The sequence below is a fragment of the Elephantulus edwardii genome, unplaced genomic scaffold (genome assembly GCF_000299155.1).
Source record: "Elephantulus edwardii isolate Elephantulus edwardi_28Jun2011 unplaced genomic scaffold, EleEdw1.0 scaffold00359, whole genome shotgun sequence".
NCBI classification, from domain to species: Eukaryota; Metazoa; Chordata; class Mammalia; order Macroscelidea; family Macroscelididae; genus Elephantulus; species Elephantulus edwardii.
Genome location: NW_006400109.1, coordinates 605,554 through 630,610, shown reverse-complemented (window position 1 = coordinate 630,610; position 25,057 = coordinate 605,554).

The window sequence follows — 25,057 nt, the reverse complement described above, 5'->3', positions numbered from 1 at the left end:
TGAAATGGCACAGTGGGCTACAAACTGAGGCTGTGTAAGTGAGAATTAACTGATCCTTCACTCTCAGGTAAGATGGAATGCCATCGGACACTGACTGTTGCTAAGTAACAAGGCAACACAAGGTAAATGCTCAGGTTTTTAGCTCTGAGGGGGGTTTTTAGCTCTGGGAAGACTGCACTGAGATGGAGACAAGCTGGTTTGAATTAAATTACTTTCTACATGTTCCCAAGATTCTGATGACTGCACAACTGGTTCTCCAGCGAAGGTGCATTCAGGAAACCTGATCCATGTCTGCAATGGCATCCCATTTGTATTATATTGAACCCTTTAAAAAACAAACAAAAAGATAGTTCCTATATAAAGTTGATTTAAGTTCTTGTCGACCCTACATACTCCATAGGGCTTCCTACAGATTCTTCCCGATCTAGATCACAAGGCCTTTTTGTCAAGGTGCCTCTAAGTGGACTTGAACCTCCAAACTTTCATGAAGCAGCTGGGTGCCTTTGCCATTTGCACCATCCGGGGTCTCTTTTTAGCTAGATGTCATAAACTGGAGGACGAACAACTCCTCTAATGCTATCTAAGAGACTGCAGGGACTCAAGCTTCCAGTCATTCAAAGAGGTGTTTTGGAGTGACACAGCAAAGCAGAGTTCACCCAATTACATCTCAAAATTCAAGGTCTTTGTATCTAATTATGGAAGCTGGAGGCTTAGTGATAAGAAGCTGAGATGCCCACACAAAGGCACATTGTTTCAATCCACCGGCTGCTTGGAGAAAGATGAGCAATGTTCTCGGTGTGATTCACTGCCTCGGGAAACCCACTGGAGGGTCAGCTGTGAGTCAGTTCTGACTCCACAGTACCTAACGGCAACATAGATCTAATGAAGCCAAAATGTTAAATCCATTTTTTTACAACAAACATTTTCTATGCTGAGTCACCTCTCTGGAATGACTCCATATAATCTGTTTACATTCGCATCAGAAAATTTACACCTAATAAGCTAAAACATGGGGGGGGGAATTACTTTCATGGGACTGCCATCACATGATGTCATTACAGAGCGTTTTTCAATCTTGACTTGTTTGGGGATTAACTACTGCTAAGTGTATTAATTCCTTTTCATTTACTTAAGCAATCACTTCCGAGGAAGCTTTTATTAATCTAGATTCTGTGTCTTCATCAGAAGAGATTAAAGGATGTGATGAGGCCCAGGCTATATTTGGTTGACTGTTTCTTGTCGATCTACTTACACTTTTGTTTAACTACATAAACATAGAATTCAGTCAGTGAACAAGCGTCTGCGGTCATAAACAGAGGAGTAGAAAGAGATTACTTAGTTTTACTCATTAAAGAAGAACAAAGAATGTCCACACGGTAACTCATCAGCTGTCTCCAGGAGTGGGATTATCGGTGTCAATGAATGGAGAAGAAACCATTCAACATGCAAATCTATACTCAGCAAAGGCGGCTGACCCTCTGCGGGGTGAGGGGAGTGAAGACAAATAATATATTTTTTCTTTTTAATATTTTATTTTAAAGTTGTCATAATTATTTGTTGACCAATATTTGTTTATCTATTTACTTGTTGGTGAGCATTTGAATTTTTTCCTTTTGATTGTGTTTTAGACAATCATTCACTTATATCCAATCATTCACATACATTGTTTCATTCATGTGTATTTTCTTTTATACAATCATTTCTCTATATTGTGTTTTATATAATGAGTTATTATTGATTTATGATTTCTATCACCCCATCTTATTAAGTTCCCATTGTACTTTACCTGTTACTTCACACACTCCCATCTGCCCACTCGTCTATGCTGATGAACCTCAATCTTGAATGTATTTTTTTAACCTTGTTTAGCTGTGCTGCAATTCCAAAGGCACATGGTTCAAGGTCACCAGCTACTTCATGGGAGAAGGGTGGGCAATCTCCTCACACACGATTAACTGCCTCTGAAAACCCACCAGAGCATCAGCTATGAGTCATGAGTTGGTTCCAGCTCTATGGGACTCAACAATAGCAGTATGATTTTTTTATGTATGTCTCTGTCTGAATTCATATAAACATAAAGGCTGTAAGTACTTTAAGTCAAGAAGAAAAAAATACAAAACCCTAGCTCTCCCTTTCATACAACACTTCTCTTTCCTATTTCCCAGGACACTTAAGAAATAAGAATTCCCAGTTCACTGCTCATGTGTAATAGCATATGTCTGTTGTTATCCAACTCTATATATATGAAGAATAAAGAACCTCTGAGAAGTAGTAGTTTAACAGCTCAACTGTATAACCCAATATTAGTTGTTTGAACTCACCAGAAATCTACAGTAGAGAGACGTGGCAGTCTACTTCTGTAAAGACTACGGACTTAAAAGCCTTTTGGGGGCAGCTATATTCTGCCACATAGGGTCACTAAGAGCTGGAAGAGTTGGCAACCATACCTTTTTTATATGCATAATCCACAGAAGAGTTCATAAACTCACAGCAAGCCACTTTGTTGATGGAAACCTTAAATTACTGCTCCTTGTTTGTTTTCAAAAATAAGATGTTTTCATAAAAACAACTAGCTGGGAACACACGCAAAATTTAAATCAATATCCCTTCTTGAAAAGTCACAGGGTGTCTTGTCAACAATCCTACTTACAGAGTATAGAATTCCCATCTAACTTCTTAACATCTAGCAATTAGCCAAAAGATCATCCCCCCGGCTCTTCCCACCACATAGTGAAGGGAGCAACAAGTCCTAAGGTTTTTCACCTTATTCTCAAAAATCACTGAAAATAGTTCTTTCACCCCCCCAAAAAACCCCTGAGGTGACAATGGCTCTACTGAAAACAAAAATACCTTCTTTCTCACTTTGTCTTTGAACTATAATTTTTAAAAAATAGATTTTCCTAATAGTATCCTTTTTACCACAGATTAATAATAATCTTTATTTTATATCTATGTAATATCTCTGCTTCCCCAGACTCAAACTACTGTCATTTAAAGCTAATTAGAATTTCTCCCATCCATCATCGAGGAGGAATACTAAGAGAGGTATATAATCTTTATGTACAAGACAGGAAAATGGAGACATTGAGAAAGGGTAGGTTGTACAATCCAGTTGATGATGAGGTCAGGATTTGCTGTATCCACTTACTGAAATGTTTACTCTTGTACTATGAAAAACATACAAATAAATCAAACTATTGGAAGCACCTCTGAAATGAGTCTTAATAATGGTTACTTTGGGATTGACCAGGAACCCGTGGTGGTGGTGGTGGTTATTGTTGTTGTTGAGTGCCATCAAGTCATAGCGACCCTATGAATGAAAATCCTCATCACTTGTGTGACTTTCATCCTTTCTCCAGGTTCATAGGGTTTCTGGAGGCAAGCTGTTATGGAAGTAGATGCCACTCCTGCTTCCAAGTAGGGCAGATATTAACCAAAGTCAGTGGTGTGAACCCTGGCTACCGGGATTGAACCATCTGCAACAAGACACAGATGTGGCAGTTGGGTTCTATGAAGATTCACAGCCTTGGGAACCCAAAGTAGCAATTTTTACTATTAAGTCACTGTGAGTTTGAATCAACTCAGCAGTGATATGTCTGAGTTGGTGGCAAAGACAGTGGTACAATTCACAACATTCCTGGGAGGGACCCGGGTTTGATTCCTGGTCAAGGCACTTCATGCACACTCATCATCCACTTACCAGTAGAAGTGTGGATGTTGTTAAAACAGAACAGATTTCAGTCAAGTTTCCAGACTAACATGGGCCTGGAGGAAAGCCTTGGCCATTACGCTTTCAAAGATTACTCAATGAAAACTCTATGGATACAACGGTCCTACTCACAATTGACCACTGGGCAACTTTTCTTTCTATAGTGTATAAGATCTATATGAGTTGGTGTTCATCTTGACAGAGATTGACAAGAAAACAGAAAAAAAAATTCTCTCTCTAACTGCATCATATCAATGTATAATGCTTAAAGATCTTAAAAATATCCAGGCTCCTACATGAGTAACTGTTGGAAGTTAAACCTCCAAATATATGTGTAACTAAAACACATTGCTGTTGAAATGGTTCGGACTCTTCATTGACCCCTCCACTGGGTTTCTAAGATTTCTAATTATACAGGAGAAGACTGTTCGTCTTTCTCACTTAGCATCACTGGTGAATTTCAACAACTGGAGAAGCACAGCTTTTGGATTAGCCACCAGAGATTCTTAAAAGATATACAGGAGAAGGTTGATTGCAGGAAGAAAAGCAAAGATGTGAGCTTCAAATATGCCATCTTCAAAAACAAACAAAAAAGAAAAAAAAAAGCCATCTTCAGCCCTGGAAAGAACACTAATGTGTGTAACATCAGCTAGCATTCAGGCATCGTGCCAGATGTTCTATGTGTAAGTTCTCATTTGGTCCCATATTGATCTAACAAGGAAGATTATTTTATACCCACTTTACAGATTTGGAAAGTGATGAGTGGGATATTAGGTTACTTGTTCAGTGATCTGAGGCAGGGAATGGTAAACTTTAGGTAGAATAACGGGGGGGGGGGTGTTGATGTGCTATGCTTCCAGTTCTGAGTAAAGCAGAATGATTGGTTCCAAATAAGCAATCTTGAGTCAAATATTGTCAATGTTGGATAACAAGATATTTCTGGTGTTCAAGTGCTGTGAGCCTACAAAAATGACTATCCCCTGTGTTTTAAACTAAGACTTGGAAGTTCCTGAGATGCCCTTGGGGGAAAGAAATCTCAACAATATCTTTCACCAGGAGTAAACCCAGCAACTGACCTTGAGAACATACAGAGGGCTTCAGGTGAAAGAAGAAGACTGAGCGAAGATTTGCAATTCAAAAAAACGTACCAGTTGGTAATAAGCTTAAGGTGAAAAGGGTGTGTTCCCACCACTGGAGCAGAAACTTCCTTTCCCAGGCCCTTCTAGGATTTTGCCCTTCCCATTCATTGTTTCCAATCAAATTCATCCTTTAGGTAAACACAGAAGGGATTAGAGTCCTTTAATTGGCTTTGAGGAAGAAACGGTAATCTGAGATGCTGGGGCAGGAACTATCTTGTATCTTGTGGGATAGGATCAAGGAGAGAAAGGAAAGAAAATATCTGAAGCTTGACAGGCTGTTCCCAGACGAAGAGAGAGATGTTCAAGAGGAGAACAAACTGTTAAGCCATTCGCTCAAATTGGACTATGAACACTACCCATGCTATTTTCCATGTTAGCTCATGCCATTCGCTTTGAGGAAGGTCAGTAGCATCACAGACTCTAGATGAGTAGTTTTCACACTGTAGCTTAAGTATAACCTGTTTACCTGGGAAAAGGAATTGTGAAGACATAAGGTATGAGGTTCCACCCTCAGATTTTTAGTTCTTAAGTGTGGGGTGAGTTTTGAGAATGTGTATACCTACACATCTGAGAGCTGGGCAATGACTAAGGGTGACAGAAGAAGAATTGATGCTCTTGAGGTGCGGTGTTGGAGAAGACGACTGAATAGCCCATGGACTGCCAAAAGCACAAACAGATATGTCTTGGAGAAGGTGCGGCGAGAGTGCTCCTTGGAGGCAAAGATGGCAAAGTTTCAGGTCTCTGCTTTGGACATGTTGCCAAGAGAGACTAGTCCCTGGATAGGGACAACGTGCTTGGGAAAGTGGAGGGTCAACAAAATAGAGGAAGACTTCCAATGAGATGGATTGACACATGACTGTAGCAATGAGCTACTGTGTCAGAGATTGTGAGGCTGGCACAGGATAGGATAGAGCTCAGGTCTGTTGTTCACAGGGTCACTATGGATTGTACTTCACCTGATGGCACCTAACACCAACAAAAGCAAGTTCCCAAATGACACTGTTGATGTTGCTGGTCTTTTAACCACCAATCTCACTTTCAAGTGTGTGCAATTGCATTGTGTCTCTCTGCCGTGCAATGTGGGTAAGTGCTGCATGTTTGCACATCCATAAACAACCCATAATCCAAGAAGAATGAAGCAGCCCGTGAGATTGTGACAATAGGTGCTACAACTTGTACTCTGATGCAGATCCTGTTTCGTATCACTAGCTCTTTGATTTAATATTCGTAATAGTAGCTAATAGCTATTGGCTGGTTCATAGTTGTCAGGCAGAGTAGCAATTCTCTAGCCAAGTCTCTGAGGTAAGCATAGTGTTATTACGCCTGTTGAGTAGAAGAAGTAGGCTGTGAGTTTCATTACAAATCAACAGTCACTCAACCAGAAAATGGAGGTGTTGAAACTAGACCTCCTGAATCTCTGACTTTGAAGTCCTGCAAGTTGTACTTCCTCAATTCCAGAAACATCAAGTAAGGAAAAGAAAGGTCCACTCCAGTGTGGTTTGTGGATGGGTGGGAGGCCAAAGCTTCCTTTTTGCTCTATTTACTTTGACTTTTCTGGGGAGAGTTAACTTTTTCCTCCAGGCTCCCTCCTTCCCCTACCTTACCTGCAAGCAGGGGTTTGGGGGCCGTGGGAGGAGATGCTTCATGTGCTGAAAAGCAGGAGGCTGGAGAAGGGGGTGGTATCTTAAATTTGCTAACCTTCCTTTGTTGAAATAAAACACCTCATTCCTTCTGGGAACATCACCTGGTGTTTGGGGACTCCCGCACAGGAAATGCTATTATGGTCTGGGCCTCCAAAGGGAGTTGATTGCCTGGGGGTGGGGCACAGTGAACAGAAAAGCGTCTTGGGTTTATGACACTCAATTCTTGCATTGTCTATCTCATCTCTTTGATGTTGGAGGGCAGGAGAGGGAGAATGGAGCTGCAGAGATACTGGGCTCTTATCTGAATGGAGGATTACTTTCATTGTTACCGCTCTGGCTTTGATATCCAATTAACTAGTCTCATTACCTGTTCCTTCACCCTGAAGTTCCTATTTTACAGTTTAATCTAGGATCTGGCTTCCAAGAGATCCTTTGTCTGAAGACTAAAAGCTTCTAGGGTGGGAACTGATGTAGCCTTGCCAGTTGCTGAGGAAAGTCTGGGAATTTCCTGGAGTTGGATGTCTGGGATACGAAGTTCAGGTGTAACCTCCTGAACATTGTCATTGTCTGGTGACAGGTCTTCAGGAAGAGGTCTCCACATAGTAGCTAATGGCCTTAAGGTCACTCCCAGCATATGAAGCTTGACTTTGAACTGTTCTACTTCCTCCTTGACTCCTTTTCTTTTATTTGCATAGAGAACACAGATGTGCCACCATAGCATCTGTGTCAGTGATACACATGTTTCTTCCCCTGGTGAGTAATAGTATTGCTGTAGGACCAAACCAATTACCCTTTATTCTGAGCTTTTTTAATCTGTTCAAGTATCTTCATATTAAATTGTCGCATACCCTTTGAGCCAGCAAGGGAATTTTCTGATGACCTAAGTTCATAAGGAATTGAGTCACTAATACAAAGGTCAGCCCTGTGATGGTTCGGATCCATCAATGGCTACATGGGAGGAATCTGCGTTATCTCCTCTGGTGATGTTTACAGCCTCAAGAGCCTGCTGGAGGGTCAGCTAAGAGTTTATTCCAATTCAACAGCAATAAGATCAAATTGAGCTCGCAGTAGCATTTCTAGATATTTCTTTTACAAATAGACTTTCCTACGTACAAAACGAGAAGTTGCAAAATTGCCTACTTACTGTTAAGTTGAGATGTCTTAGAGATCTCATGAAAGCTAGACCTGAATCCAGTCCTATCCAGTGCCATCGTCATGGTCTCCGACAGGCTCTGCTTGGCCTTTGCTGCAGTCACTGTGTCAATCCATCATATTGAACGTCTTCCCCTCTTTCCTTGACCTTCCACCTTCCCACGGATGATGGCATGATGGCTGTTTCTAGGGAATAACCTTTCCTAACGACACGAACTACTATAAGAACAAACAGATAGATCTTGGAGAAAGGGCAGTCAGAGTGTTCCTTGGAGTCAAAGATGATGAAGCTTCATCTCACATGTTTTGTAGCATGTTCCTCTTTGGACACAATGTGCTCAGCTCTTAGGTGAAAGTTCAACTTTCAAACCTACCAGAGGTTCTACATAGGGGAGAAGACTCGGTGATCTGCTCCAGTAAAGATTTACAGCCTCAGAAACCTTATGGGGAACCTTTGCTCTGACACAGTAAAAGAGAATCAACATTAACAACACATCCTTCTTAATCTATATTGTCTCAGTTTCACAGTGCTGCTGTATCACAAATGCCACAACGGGACAGCTTTAAAGAATGGGGATTTACTTTCTCACAGTTATAGAGACTGAAAGTCTGAATCAGAGTCTCAGCTAGGTTGACTTCTTCCCTGTTGGAAAGTCCAAGAGTTTCTTGGTTCCTCAGCTTAAAACAGCCTTCACATGGCATTTGTGTTAGCCTGTCTGTGTCTTTGTGCCCATTTTTTGACATTTTTATAGCTCACTGATCAAGTTGATATCCTTTGCTCTACAGGGCCCCATTAACATAACAGAACAAAACCACCTATTTCCAAACAGAATCGCATTCACAGGTATAAAGCCAAAGGTTTAATGCATATTTTAGTGGGACTCAATCTACATCATATGATTTCCTTTCCTACAGATGTATCCCTCTGAGCGCTGTTGTTATTGTGTGTCATCAAGGCAGAATCATCTCATAACTGACCCTTCAGCAGATTTTCAGAGGCTGTAAATTGCATGGGAAGAGATTGCTAATCTTTTTTTCATGAAGCAGCTGGTAGATTTGAACCACATGTCACAGCCCAACTCCTTACCACTAACTATAACCCTGGTGCCATGACCTCTTCTTTACTTTCAGCCAGGATCCATAAGCAATTGCTGATGTCAGATGGATCCTGGCTGAAAGTAAAGAATACCAAAAGAATGTCTGTTTGTGCCTTATTGACTACACAAAGGCATTTGACTGTGTGGATCATGACAAGTTGTGGCTGACATTGAGAAGAATGGGAGTCCCAGAGCACTTAACTGTACTCATGCAAAATCTATACCTAGATCAGGAGGCTGTTGTGTGAACAGAGCAAGGGAACATTGCATGGTTTAAAACTAAGAAGGGGTGCATCAGGGTTGTGTTCTCTCCCCATATCTATTTAATCTGTATGCTGAGCTCATTATTCAAGAAGCCAGACTCTTTGAAGAGGAATGTGGCATTAGGATTGACGTGAGACTCATCAATAACCTACATTATGCAGATGACAGGACCTTGCTTGCTGAAAGTGAGAAAGACTTGAAGCACTTGTTGTAGAAAGTCAAGGAATGCAACCTTTGGTATGGATTGAATCTTAATGTCAAGAAAACAATTATTCTTATCACTGGACGATAGGCAACATCATAATGGATGGACAAGAGATGGAAACTGTCAACAACTTCATCTTGCTTGGATGCACAATCAACACCCTTAGTACCAGCAGTCAGGAAATACAGAGATGCATTGCACTGGAAATCTGTAGTTAGGGACCTCTCCAAATTATTAAGGAGCAATGATGTCAGTTTGAGGACTAAGGTGCATTTTATTCAGGCCATAGTTTTTCCGATTACTTGCTCGGCATCTGAGAGCTGGACTGTGAGTACGGGTGACAGAAGAAGAATTGATGCCTTTGAGCTGTGGCATTGGAAGAGTACACTGAATATCCCATAGCCAACCGAAAGAGTAAACAAATATGTCTTGGAAAAAAGTCCCGCCAGAGTGCTCTTTGGAGAGAAGAATGATGAAGTTTCACCTCTCATTCTTTGGACATGTTGCTGGGGGGGGGGGGGCGGGCTGCCATTCCTTGAAGGACATGATGCTGGGTGGAAGGTCAGCGAAGGAGAGGAAAACCCTCAACCAGGTGGACTGATGAGGTGACCTATAATCGGCTCTTGTGTTTGTCAGGAAGTGTGAGGTTGGCACTGGATAGGACAGGATTCAGATCTTTTGTTCATAGGGTCACTATAGTCATATTTGACTCTACAACATCTAACAACAAGGCCTCTTCTAAACTTCTCCTTGAGCTTCTAGTAGTTCCCTATTTATGTACTGTTCTAGCCTTTTTTGAATGATCTTCAGCAGTATCTTAAAAACTAACAGTGATCTACAAAACATGAGACATGAGAGTACTTAACACTCCACAGGAATGTAACTGTACAATCCCCCATTGTTCCATTAACTCAGTAATGGGAACTATGTGTTAAACACTAATTGAACTCTCACTAAAGTGTGTCTTTGAAATTCAGTGATGGACTCAAGTATTTGTATTTACAGGCTTCTCCTCACAGGATGAAACTAAAGACCCCCCTTTCACCTAAAGAACTTGCTGATGCTCATTTCAAGGAGGGCATCCTGGATCATTGTGTTCAGTGGCACTTCGTGGCCATCACTACACTTTCTACGATTATCCACAGTTTGAGTCCTCAGTTGGTCGACATGTCCAAAACTGTCCCAGCCCATAGGAACATCCTCAATTGTCTTTAAAGAGCCAGATGAAAAACTTCAAGGAGCGCTTTCCTTCCTCTCATCTCCTCTGATTAGCTCTGTTTGGACACTGTATTTCTCTTTGGACACTGCAATGCATTATTAGATTCCCTGGAAATGTAAAACATTACTGTTTTCCTATCTCATGCCATTGGTTCCATTTATTTGGGGGGATTGAATGGTGAAATTCTATTAAGTGTTGTTTAAAATTACAGCAGACTCAACTGTAAAGTGAATAGAAGCCATTTGCAAGGAAAGGGCAGCAATCAACACGTCTATAGATTTGTCTCAAACTCAAAGTTTATTTTCCCAAAGACGTTAATTTAGACATCATGATCTCATTTCTTAGACTGCTATTAATGCTTATTTAATTCTCTTGCCATGTAACTCTGATAGAATTGAAATTATATTTGCCAAACCCAGTACTATTTCTGTGGGCAGTAACTTCATAAGTGTAACGTCCAACAAGTAATGGATCTGATTTTCCCACAATAGCTCTCATAGAAGAGGGTAATCACAATTAAGAAAAAGGGGAGAAAAGACAAAGAGGAATTTGAATGAACTCAAAATACCTGGACTGGAGAAGAAAGGTTGTTCCCTCAGCAGCTAAAAGGAAATTCCACAAACTCAGACAAACCCAAATTGAAGGACATGCCACCAAATTACTGGCATTCACTTGTGTGTGTCGGGGCGGGGTGGTGGTGGTGGTGGTGGTGGTGGTGTTTGCCTTTGAGTTGTAATCAGCCCAGAGCTGACCTTCCAGCAGGTTTTCAGAGGCAGTGAATTGCACAGATTTCCCATCCTCCTCCCACGACAGACAGACAGATAGATCAAGATTATGAAAGACAAAGACAGCTTGAAAAGTTCTTCCAGATGAAAGGGAGGAAGGGAGGAAGAGAGAGAGAGAGAGAGAGAGAAAGAGAGAGAAAGATAGATTAAAGACCAAAGGACAGAATGCAACCTGCAATCCAGGCTCTTCTTTCACCATAAATGACAACACTGGGGTAATTTGGGAAACATGAATGAAGTTTTTAAGCTAAGTGGTACTATTGTGTAAATGTTATTTTCCTGATTTTTATAACAGTGCTGCTCCCATGTGAAAGAATGTCCTTATTTTTCAAAAATTGGCCTTGAAATATTTAAAGAGAAAAAGACATAATGTCTATATGTTACTCTCACATAGTTTTAGGAGAAATACATCTTTTTCTATTTCTATGTGTGTGTGTGTGTATATCTATATATATTTATATCCTTATATTAAAAAACCAAGCCAAACCCCCTAGATCTGTGATTTTGACCAATAGATTCCTTTCCCTTGTGTCTCCAAGGCTGTAAGTTTTATGAGAGCAGGCTGCCTGCCTCTCTCCTACAGAGAAATGTGGATTCTCACTGTTGGTCTTTCGGTTAGCAGCTCGTTGTATTAATATAATTGTCTCACCACGACTCTTCTCTCTGTCTTGGTAAGGATATGCACATGTACACTCATTCAGACATAGAATATTTGTATGTATGTGAGCCAAGAAGGAAGAATGAATACGGTATGAAGTATATGGGGGGATTTTTTTTCCTTGCAATTGTTGAATTTTTCTGTAAGTTTCAAATTGATTCAAAATAGACAAGGTTTGTATTCATTCCACTGTATTATTGAAGGTCTCCATTGCATAACTTGTTATTAAGAGTCTTACATGATTTTGAACCGCTTTTAAGTTATGTAAGGAACCAACCACTGGTGTTTAAAGTACTGGCATGTGGTGCATCAACTCTGCGTCTCTGCCTCTGTTTCTTCACTGCTTGGATGACTTCTAGGGACAGGACAGAGCCAGGATGCCAGTCTGGACCAACTTCTAAAGAACTCATGGTCGTAATACTCTGCGCAGAGCCCCCCAAGCTGAACTTGTAAGCAACATTCAGCATTTTCACCCAAACCTTTGGTTGAGACTGTTTCGTTTGGCTTCCCTTTAGTTCCATTCTGCTATGCTTGGAGAGCTGTGTGGATCTATTTACAGCATTCCCTGTTGACTGAGAATGTGGCTTTGAGACGATGTCACAAGCCATTTCCAACTTGGATGCTATTGATTTCTTCGCGATATCTACGTCTATTCCTGGGCTTCTCCCTCTGCCCCTCTGCCACAGACTCCAGCTGGTCTCTTACTCAGGAGAGCTCGCCCAGCCTGCCTCGCTCGGCCCTTCCTCCCAGCAGTTATCACAGCGAAATGCTGGACACAGCCCTGCTCAGGCTTGTCTCAGTGCCAACATCAACATGCAGTAACGTACTTCTGGGTTTTTGAGAGCTAGCCCCAAAATATCTCTTTACCCAGACATTGACATTCTCATGAGCTTTGGGCCAAGCTCCAAGGATACGCTGTTGGTGGCACAATTCAGTATTTGGAATTTTAGAGTTGGATTGAGACTTGGACATCATCAATTCCAACCCCTTCATCTTTGCAGGAGGAAAATGGAGCTTTGAGGGGTGAATAACTTGGCCGCTGATGCCTGGTAAGCTTGTGGTGAAGTGAGGATTAGAACCCAGTTACTCTGTCTCCTTGTGACTTGTATGGATGCACTGGGGTGAATCAGGAACCCAAGTTGTTAGGTGGGTACTGGCAAAGGCCACCCCCTGAACACATTATTGGGGATTAGTCACAACAACACTTCCAAATCCTTCTTCAGAGTCCTACGCTAAGAAACCTCAAAGCCAGGATTCCAGCCAAAAACAATGATTCTCCATCCCCTGTGAAATCCTGGATGGATGTTTAGGAATGCACCGGCTGGTTGTCATGGCCAAGGTGAGCCACAGCAGAGGTGCAAAGGGAGATGAGCTATGTTGAGTCAGGCACACACGGAGGGCTGTGAACGCTTCAACAGGGCGAGTGCGAGTGAGAAGACATGTGGGACACTTCTGAGGCCTAGCACAGTCACATCTCCTGTGAGCCTGACGTGCAAAACTTTCTTTCTGCTTAAGAAAACACAGCAAGAAACTTAATAAAGAAACTTACAATTTACTGAAAGGCGAATATTTCACCCTGTGTGAGGAACTGTTGTTGTTGATGTTATTTGCCATTGAGTCAGAACTGACTCGTGGCTGACCCTCCTGCAGGTTCAGTCTGGAGACTAAGGTGCTCCTGATACAGGCCATGGTCTTTGCAGTCACTTGCTATATGCATCAGAGAGCTAGACAATGACTAAGGATGATAGAAGGAGACTTGATGCTTTTGAGCTGTGGTACTGGAGAAGAGTATTGAATATGCCAAGGACTGCTAGGAAAACAAACAGGTTCATCCTGGAGAGGGTGAATCCAGCATGTTCCTTGGAGGCAAGGATTCTGAAGCTTCATCTGACATACTGTGGACATGCTGCAAGGAGGGACCAGTCCTTAGAGAGGGACATCATACTTGGGAGGTTAGAGGGACAGCACAGCAGAGGAAGGCCCTCGATGAGATGGATTGATTCAGTCACAGGGGTAATGAGGGTAGGTGTGTCAGAGACAATAAGATTGGCAAGGGATAGAACAGGGTTTAGGGCTGTTGTACATAGGGTCACTATGAGTCACAGGTGACTCGACAGTACATAGTAACAACAACAACAACATAAATCACAGTTGGTGATTACCCATCTCTCTCTCCTAAAGAACTGCTAGTGTATTTGAACCAACTGTTTTTGGGTTAACAGTTCAGCTCCTTATCCTTTAGGCCATCAGAGTCCCCTTGTTGAAGGCATTAATATAACAAAAGACCAACATAACTCTGGCAACTCTTTCATTTACTCCTTCACGTTTATCGTTCTGATAAGTAATTATCATTTTCTGTGTGTGGTAATTACCCTGTTGCATTACTTAAAGGCTTTGCACTCTTCAAGATCTCACAGTCCTACCTTCCATAACACATGCGCTCTTATGGTGCAGTAGTTGAATAATCAGTTGCAAACCAAAAGGCCAATGGTTCAAACCCATTAGCCACTCTATGGGAGGAAAATGTGGCAGTCCATAAATATTCACCACCTTGGCAACCTGTCAAGGCAATTCCACTCTGACCGATTGGGCTGCTTGAGTCAAAGAGCTACTACAAACAGGAAAGAGAGAAAAGAAAAACCAATAGGTGTACAATGAAAAGGGTTGAATGAACAGTTAGCAAAACTCCTGCACCATCCTCAGCCTGTTGTTGCAGAGAGTCAATCAGTCAGTCTCCTTGGGACTCTTCCTCTTTGTTTTTGCAAGAGAAACTTTACCAAGCACGGTCAGCTAATACTGAAAGCACTGGCAACATCCAGTGTGTAAGGGTCTGGAGGAGCCCGTGGTTGTCCCGTGTTATAGGTTGGATTACCAATTGGAAGGTCAGTGGTGCGAATCCACCAGACACTCCACATGTGAAAAATGAGGCTACATTCTCCCTTAAAGACCTGTGGCCTCAGGAACGTGATGGACGGTCACCAGGAATCAAAACTGACTTGGGTGCAGTGAGTTGGTTTGGTGGGAAGGACATGGATGAACAAACCCTTTCACACACTACTGTTGGTACTGAGAATATAAACGGATATCAATTTCAAGAGAGGAATTTGAAGCATCCTTGAGTAGCAAAAATGACTACATGCTTGACTAACTCTAAGTCTGGTGGCTCAAACCCATCCAGAGAGGCCTTGAAAGAACACACAACCTGCTTCTGAACGGCCACAACTATAAAACCCCAGAACTCAGCTCTACTTTGAATTGGGTTAGCTCTGTCCCTGTACCAAAAGGAATTGGCTGACCCAGAAGAATTTCACGAAACAACGTATGAGCAAGAGCCTGCAGGGATGAAGGAAGAAGCCCAAGCTGCTCTGAAAGAATTGACAAAAAGCAAGGCCCAGGAATTGACAGCTTACCAATTGACATATTTCAACAAATGAATGCTGCCCTGGATGTGCTCAGCAATTTGTGCCAAGAAACCTGGAGGACAACCAAGTGGCCAACTGACTTTAAGAGACCTGTACTTGTTCTCATTCCGAAGAAAGGTGACCTGACAGAGTGTGGAAATTATCAAACAATATTATTACTATCACATGCAAGCAAGAGTCTGCTGAAAATTATCCAAAAATCACTGGAACAACACATTAACAGAGAACTGCCAGATGTGCAAGCTGGAGTTAAAAGAGACCATGGTACTAGTGATATTATAGCTAATGTCAGATGGATCTTGGCTGAAAACAGAGAGTACCAGAGGAATGTCTATCTGTGTCTCATTGACTATGCAAAGGCATTTGACTGTGTGGATCACAACAAACTGTGGCTGACTCTGAGAAGAATGGGAATCCCAGAACACTTAAATGTGCTCATGCAAAACTTATGCTTAGACCAGGAGACCGTCATCAGAACAGAGCAAGGGAACACTGCATGGATCAAAATCAGAAAGTGTGTATGCCAGGGATGTGTCCTATGTCCATACCTTTTCAATCTATACGTGGATCAGATCATCCAGGAGGCTGGGCTCTGTGAGGAGAAATGTGGCATCAGGATTGGAGGAAGATTCATCAACAACCTGTTATACAGATGACACAACCCTGCTTGCTGAAACAGGAGGACCTGAAGCGTTTGTGAAAGTATACAGATAGGTTGTTGTTAGGCGCCATCAAGTCAGCGTCGACTTACAGTAGCCTTATGAACAACAGATCTGAGTCTTGCCTTTGCCTACACCATCCTCACGAGCTTCAATGTGCTCCAGCTCAGTTAGGTAGAGATACAGATATAGATGTAGATACAGATAGTGATAGAAATACTTCTAAAGGCTAGAAAGTCCATGTCTATGGGGTTAGATGTCAGGAGAGAGAATTCTCTGCTCACATAGCTGTGGGGACTAACGAACCCAAGACAAGTAGATCATCAGATGGCAGCCTGCTGATGTCAGAGGCTGAGAATCCAAAATGAGCAAGCAGAATGACAGGCAATGGGCTCACGTCCAAAGACCTAGAAGTCAGGTGCTCAGGAGCCAGATTCAAGATTCTGATCAAGCAAAAAAAGCAGGGAGGCACTGCCAAATGTCCACCTATATTCTATACAGGTCAGTCTCCTCAGGAATTCCCTTTCAGCCAGACGGCTGCTAGTCATAGATCTCATCGTGGAAATGATTACATTACATACTGGATCTCATCAATGGAATGACTGCATTGTAACTGCTGGACCTTGGGTTCTAAATTGCATCACACCTTAGCCATCACAGTGCTAATTTTGGTTGGATTTGTTATCTATAATTAAGAAATCAAACCTATATACTAATACGCAGAAGACCTAGGAGGTATATGCACATATGAATAAACACAGAGGGTCATTACAGCATTTTTATAGCTGTCAATAAAGTATCAGCACATTAAAGCTTCCTCATTGAGAAATATTAAAATAAGCTATCCATACCACACAGAAGAATATAAGAGTACTACATTATTCAAGAAAAGTAAATCACAAGGTACTATAGCCTTATTTATGTTAAAAGGTCCCGTGACGTCTTCAAATCAAGATTTCAAACTGGCTCACCTCCTAGCTGAGAATGTACCTTCCTACTACGGATATACTGAACCAGAATTTACATTTTAACAAGATCCTCAGGCAGACTTCAGGGTTCTTTTTATGCATACATTTACATATTCAAATCATAGGTATTTACATTTCATGCGCATATGCAAATGCATTTATCTTTGTGTATCTACACGCACTCATATTTGCTATTATTAGGTGCTGCCAAGTGAGCTCCAACTCATAGCAACTGTATGAACAACAGATCTGAGCCCAGTCCTACCCTGTACCGTCCTTATCATCTCTGGCATACACGAGCCCATTGCAGTGATCATTGTGTCAATCCAGCTTACCCTCTGCCTCTCTATGCATAATGTGCCTTTCCAGCGGGAATTGTCCCTCCTAACAACATGGTTCAAGTATGTAAGAAGCTTTGCTATCCTTGCATCTAAAGACCACTTTGATTGAACTTTCTCCAAGAACATATCCGTTTGGTCTTTTGGCACTCCATGAGCTATTTAGTACTCTTCTTCAATACTACAACACAAAGACCTCAATTTTTCCTCTATCATCCTTATTCAATAATTTCCATCTCTCAGATGCAGGGCATGCATGGTCTTTGCAATTACTTGTTATGCATCAGAAAGCTGGACAGTGACTAGGGATGAGAGGAGAATTGATGCCTTTGAGCTATGGTGATGGAGAAAAGTATTGAACTAGAAGAACAAACAGGTTCATTCTGGAGAGGGTGAAGCCAGGCTGCTCCTTGGAGGCAAGGATTCTGAAACTCCCTCTGACATACTTTGAGCATGTTGCAAGGAAGTACCAGTCCTTGGAGAGGGACGTCATGCTTGAAAGTGTGACAGGACAGAGCAAGAGAGGAAGAACCTTGATGAGCTAGATTGACTCAGGGACTGGGATAATGACTGTAGGTGTGTCATAGACAATAAGGCTGGCTCAGGATAGAGCAAAATTCAGAGCTGTTGTACATAGGGTCACTATGAGTCGCAAATGAATTGACAGAACATAACAACAACAAGAAGAGGATGCTGACAATAGTGTCTTGTGTCAAGTTCCTCTAAAAGCGATCTCTGAGACAAGAACCTCAATGAAGGAATTTGTTCTGAAAAAAAATGCACATTAAAAAATAAAGTATTTGGTCTGAGAAATGACCACAGGGAACAGTGGTAGGGCAATAGAGAAATGAGACAGGAATGGAAGGAGGCAAACAAAAGATGCATCAATCCCGAGTTGCCACTGAGGGCAACTAAAGAAAGTTTAATCTTGCAGGAAGATATTGAGAAACAATGACGAACACATACTTTAGAGATTTTCCATCCTAAAGATGGCAGAGCTGGGCATACACACCCATTCTTGAAATTTATTGATGGAGGATGACTCCAGGGACCCTTTACTCCCTGACACTTAGATCCTTACTCACATGTGAGAAGAGTAGCCCTTGGGCAGGGGAAATTCCAGACCCTGGCAATTGGAATTTAGGCTGGTGTGCCTGGAAAACATTAAGTGTCAAGGGAATGAGAATATGACAGAGAGGTTATCTGCTTTGAGTGTGACTTCCAGGACAAGCAATGAGTTTAGTGTAAATAGGGACTAGGTGGTGTTAGGAGAGGTGAGAGAAGAGGGCTGAAAGATCAGGATGAGACTGTAGATTTTAGGGCAATAAATAGTTTTTTCCATCATAGTAAGAACTTCTTGACAAAGGGGAAATACTAGAGTATTTACGTAGGACAGTAATATGATCAGCTTCATATTTTAGGAGTTCATTTTATAGCAGCAGGGGTAATTATGGACATTTGGTAGAATTCAATTCACTGATGTATAAATAGGCACTCTGGTGTGTGTCAAAAGTAATATTCATTCTATTAACAAGTATATATTCATTGAGCACCCACTATGGATATCTAATTGGATCCAGGAATATAGCTTTAATATATTTCTAGGGAGCTTGCAAGTGACTTTTGTGAATACAGGCAATTCTCCATGCAATTCCATGTGTGTTCTTGAGAGTGAGCACGTCGAAGTGGCCACAGCCTGGCACACAGGAGCCTGGCACACGGGTATTCCCCTTGTTGGCTGTGACCCCAGAATGTATTTTATACAAACGTACCATCTGTTAATATTAAAATTTGAAATAGTGGTTTATAAAATGGAATTAGATAACAAATTTGAAACAATTAAGAAAATAGTGTTATTGTTGTCATGTGCAATTGAGTCACCTGTGACTTGTAGCAACCCTATGTACAATAGCTCTGAATGCTACCCTATGCTGAGTCAATCTGTCTCCCACACAGCTACTCCTATTGCCCCAGTTACTCTGTCAATCTATCTAACAAGGGTCTTCCTTTACTAGTCTCTCCATCCTTCCAAGCATGATGTCCTTCTCCAAGGACTGGTCCCTCCTGGCCATGTGCCCAAAGTATGTGAAACAGAGCTTTAAAATCCTTGCCTCCAAAGGGAAAATATTTAGGAGAAAATTTTTAAGCAATCCAGGAAAGAGACAGTGGACATGATGTCTTAAACTGAGGCTGAACTTTCAGGAACTTAGGACATTAATTTCAATAATCATACTCCAGTTAAGGGACATTGGCTGTGTAGTCTGTAGGATCTTGTACTGTTAAGCCCAAAGGCTGTGCCTCTCTGGTAGTTCAAATCCAATAGTGGATTCAAAGGAGGAAGCCCGGCAATCTCATGCTGTGCCTTGGAAACCCAGTAGAGTATCATCTATGAGTTGATTTTGACTTGACAACAATGAGGTTGAGAGTTTGATGAACCATTTAAGGAACTGTTGTGATGTAGTGCATACTGTACTGAATTGTTGAACAAAATACCAGAATTTAGAATCCAACAGTTATTCTATGGAGAAAGATGAGCAGTCTCTTTTCATGAAGATTTACAGTCTTGGAAACCTGATAGAAGGTCACTATGAATTGGAATTAGCTCAAAGGCAGTGGGTTGGGTTAGGCTGGGTTGAGTTGGGTTGAATTGGGTTGGGTTGGGTTGGGTTGGGTTGAGTTGAGTTGGGTTGAGTTGGGTTGGGTTGGGTTGAGTTTTACTACGTTTAGTGTCCTAGGGTGGTGTCAATAGTCAATCCACTTAGCTGCCATCTAAAAGGCTGAAGGTTTGAATCTACCTAGAGAACCCTTCGAGAAAAGCTTGGTAATCTAATTCCAAAACTCTAGCTGTTTAATACTGTATGGAGAATAATTCTACTTTTATATACACGGGGTCATGTAAATGGGAATCAACTTGACTGCAACTTTTAACTAATAACATCCTGTTTGTTACTTGCTCCCACCAGATCCATGTTGTCCTCCTCTCTGCCCTTTCTGTGCCACGGGAGCCTGGCCTATATGATCTGTATCATTTCATTCCCTCTTCCTCTGATTTCTGATTAGCCTTTGCCAATAAGAAGGATAGGCAGGAGGATGAGGCATTGTCTCCTGCTGTGTTTCAGCTCCTGGCCTATACTACAACTTTTTGAGGTGGTTTCCTTTTTGTTCTCTCTCCACCCGTATTTCTCTCTCTGAAAAAGCTTTTTGACTAGCTACTTATATACACAAGTCATTCAATGTCATTGGGTGGCTTCATATACCCTATTTGCATAACAAACTAACTGGTCCCTTCAAAGTGAGTAAAATAGACCAGTCACATTGTAGGCTGTGGCCTAAACAATTATTTTTTTAACAGAATCATAAACCAAGGCCAAAAAGGCCATTCTCTCAAAACTTACTGCCATGGAAGCAGAATCAATTTATAACTCATCCACAAGAGGCTGCTGATTGCACCAGAGAAAATAGCTCACTTTTCTTTTATGGAGATGCTGATGAATTTGAATGCCAAGCTAGGCACCAGGCACCACCTCTGAGCAGAGCGGCTCACTGCAGACTGCTCCACCAGAGTCCCCAAGAGAGGCCATATATAAAGAGAAGCCCATACAAGCCCTATAAGTCTTGTTCTAGGATACTCACAGGAGGGCAGAATAAACAAAACATGCTCTGTGTTCCTGGAACTGGAGTTTCACTCAGAGATCTGAGGATGGTTGGAATTGTTATGTTAAATAAAAGAAAAGCCTGTCATGGAAGGGATACGAAATTCCTACCAAATTCTAAAATAGCACATAAGCCTCTGGAGTCTTCTCCAAAAGAGTCACATTTAATTTGACCTGCTCTAAGGGTATTTTGTACAAAGTTGGCCTGAGCCAATGTTCCTCCAAGGACTTCTCCAACAGCAGAGATTTCTGAACCTCAGAGGACCCACAAGTCTTCTGATACTGCCATAACTCATACCTCGCTGGCCCACCCAGACATCATGGACCACAAGCCTGTGCCTTGAGTGACAGTTTCTTGTTTCGCTGCCTTTCCTAACTTTGGATATTGATGTAAAAAAATTCCTTTCAGATGACGTAACTCCATCTACTACATGCCTTCTTTTGGCTTTTCTGTGCTGGATTGTGTTAAGTATATGACATTTTCTTGCTTTCTGCAGAAAATATAACCCAATTCCAGAAAAGTCAGCCAGTGGTGTTTGAAAAAAAAGAAAAGAAAAAGCATACACGAACTTCTCGCAACATTTGGCATCTGCCACAAACGCCAATAAATCTCAGCTGGACAGCCTGACATTTCCTCAAACAAGACCCCACCTCTCAGAGACATTTCTTATGAGACATTTGTCCCAACATGAAAAATAATAAAAGCCCAGCTGATAAAATGGAAAACATTTTTCCTTGTCTAGCTGGAGAAGCAAAAGCAAAGCAAAATGAAAAAAGTTGCTGGCTTAGACAGCAACTTGAGGCATTCTATAGTCTGTAAGTGTTTAAATGTCGTCAGTAGTAATCTTCAGATTGGAAGAATTTACGCACTCTGTCAAACTCAACTGTTCAAAGTCTACCTGTTCGGAAGAAAGCCCCACTAAGATTTATCTTAAGCATTTTATATGCCAGAAATGAAAGCTGTGGACTCGATTGCATTTTTGTCTACTTGATAAAAATACAGTTGTCAGCTCCGGGTTGAGAAACAATTCAACTTATAAACAATTTAATAGAGGTTTCCTGTCTCCTCCTTTTCCCTTTAGCATTGAGCCTTCTCACTTTGTTTCCAGAAGAGCCTTTAGCTTCCCCACAGACTCTCCTCCCTCTTCTAACCAGGAGTTGCCAAACACTCCCTGAAAGGAGGAAGACAGGATACAGCAGAGCTTCTGCCAACTTCCTACTTGCGGAGCTACCTCTCAAAGGCCAGCAAGCTCGAGCCTCGGCAGCCTCAGAGCATTTCCACCAACATTTAGCCACTCGGGAGATCCAATAGGTCTATGTGACGGCTCGGGAAGATAATCACTCCTTGAAACAATGTTCAATAAGAAAAATGCATCCAAAGTTCCAAGGACGTTTTGGAACAGATCATTTTCATATGGTGAGACTTCTGTGAGCTACATAGTGTTAGAGACTTACACACAGTTTCCACGGGTCCATAAGGCGTTGCCCAACAGTGTCACCAAAAATTAATCTAAGGGCCTTTGGGAATGACTGAACAAACCATCCACCTTCTTAAGGCAGTAGAATGGTAGGGGGAAAACGTGATTTTTTAAAATAATCTATTATTTGTTATTTTAAAAGCATAAAGAAATACTAATTTGAGGGCAAAGTGGGACCATTTTGAACTCCCCTTAGTTCATTTCTATTCTGATATTGTTCTTTTTCCATTTTATAGAAAAATGAAATTTAAGGCCTTTTAGTCATATTAAGCAGGTGGCCTAGTGATTAGAAGCTGTGCTTCAATCTCAAAGGTACACAGTTCAAATCCACCAGCTGCTCTGTAGGAGAAGGATGGTCAATCTCCTTCCATGTGATTTACTGCATTTGAAAACCCACTGAAGGGTCAGTTCTGACTCAACAGCAAACAACAACAATGCTAGGTAGAAATTTAAAAATCAGTATTTGCACACATACAAGTTTTGGCTTTTAAAATCAAGTAGGTAGTATCCGGTGAAGAGACAGCACAGGAAAGGAAGACCTCAGATAAAATAGATTAATACAGTGACTGGGGCAATGGGTGTTGGTGTGTCGGAATTCATGAGACTGACTCAGGACAGGGCAGGGTTCAGAGCTGCTGTATATAGGGTCGCTATGGGTCACAGGCCACTGAGCGATGGCTCATAACAACAACAACAACAACAATATATTATAATGGTTGTTTTTTATTTAAGCCTCTTGTTTAGAGTCAACCAGACCTCGTGGAGAGGCTTTGTATTTAAGAGTCAGTTGTTATTATATTTTAGAGGCACATTTTTCTAAGTGCTACAGCACTCTTCCGTCAATTTGCTATATTGAGGTAACCTGGGGTTACTGTAGTGCTGAACTTTGTGCCATTGGGCTGTCAAATGGCATAATGGTTATCAGTGGTGGACAGTGTTTGGTGGAGCCCCCAGTTTAAAACAGGTTTAGAAGTGGTATCCACTTCCTAAACAACATGCCTCTGGAAATTCTAGGAACTTTGAAAAACGACGATAGTTATAGGAAGGTCTTTTGTTCATAGGGTTGCTATGAGTAGTGCTTGACTCAATGGCAATCAACAAGAACAAGTACCTAGTGAGCTCTGGCAGTGTAATCCGAAGCAAGTTACACTGCTAACCACAGGCAGTGTGTCCCCAGCGATTTTAATTCACGAGCTGTTTTACAGAAGTAGATCGTCCCATCCTGTTGCTATTACAGCCTCAGAAACCCACTGGAGGGTCGCTGAGGCAGAACCGACCCCAGGGCGGTGAATACAAGCAGATAATAACTTAAGTGAGTACTTTTTCTCATGAGTTCATTCAAGGATCCCTCCCAGTTTAACATTTTGTGGTTCCAAACATTTCTCTCTTATCTCCGCGTGTGGTTTTCTTCTGGAACCTTCTTTCTCAAGATAAGTCAGTGCCACACTATCTCTCGGTTGAACTGGAAACACCGGTGCCTCTGGGTTCAGGCTTCAGCATTTACAGATCTGCACAAAAAGGCAGAAACAGTGAGGACATCAGCAGCTGGTATCTACAAACCTCAGTAGATAATACCCACACATTGATCTGTGCCACTCTCCTCTATGCTAACATTCTCAATATCTCAAAGGTAGATGACCTTGAATTCCACCTACTAGAGATCAAAACAGCTGATAAGATTCTCCCAATTAATTCCAACACACACACACACACACACACACACATCTTAATGTTGACATTACTTTTATTTGCCTTCTTTCCCCCTTGTTGTGTACCATCGAATTGGATCTCATTGGCAAAGGAGGAAATTGTCCCTCCTTCTCCAGCAGAGCATCTGGTGGATTCAAACTGCACACCTTCGGAATTGCAGCACAGCTACTTGCCCCTAAGCCACAAGAGTTCTCTTAATGTTGACATTACTTTTAACTCTCATTTCTTAAAGTAAATAATTATACGTTCTAAATTTCAAAAATGGAAAGACTCTCAAGAGTTCCAAACTCTCAGTTAATACAAAAGATTGAGTTTCTACTTCTTGTCATCTGAGGCAAAGATGGTGGAAGCTTTTCCTCACATATATTGTTTTAAACAGGTTGTTAGGGGAGGCTGTTTCTTGGAAAGCGACATCATGTTTGTAAAGGTAGAGGGTCAGTGAAGGAAAGGAAGACCCTCAGTGAGATGGGTTGATGCAGTATCTGCAGCAATGGACTCCAATGTGTGGTAGAGGATAAGGATGGATAGGGTAGGACTGAGGCGCTGGATTGTATTTCTCCTCCCACGTGTTCTCTCCTCTCTCATGCTTCCCTTTGCCCATTCCAAACTAAGCATCCCTTTATATTTTGCCAAAGGTCTCTTTTCAACAGTCAAAGCATGTTAAGCCTAAAGCCAAGTCTTCCTTGGCAAGGATAAGGGCTTATGGAGGGTTTTTTGTTTGCGTGTTTGGTTGTTTTGGGTTTTTTAAATTTTTCTTTATATTTGTTTGCATACAAAATTAATACACATTGTGTTTCACACTTTCCTTCACTCACATTGTGCTTCATACAATCACTCCCATATATTGTAAGAAATTATGGTACATTCACATGATAAAATACTACACAGGATGCAGGAGCAATCATTTTGTAAATTGCTACCTAACTTGGGAGGGACTCGAGAGCACTATGCTAAGTGA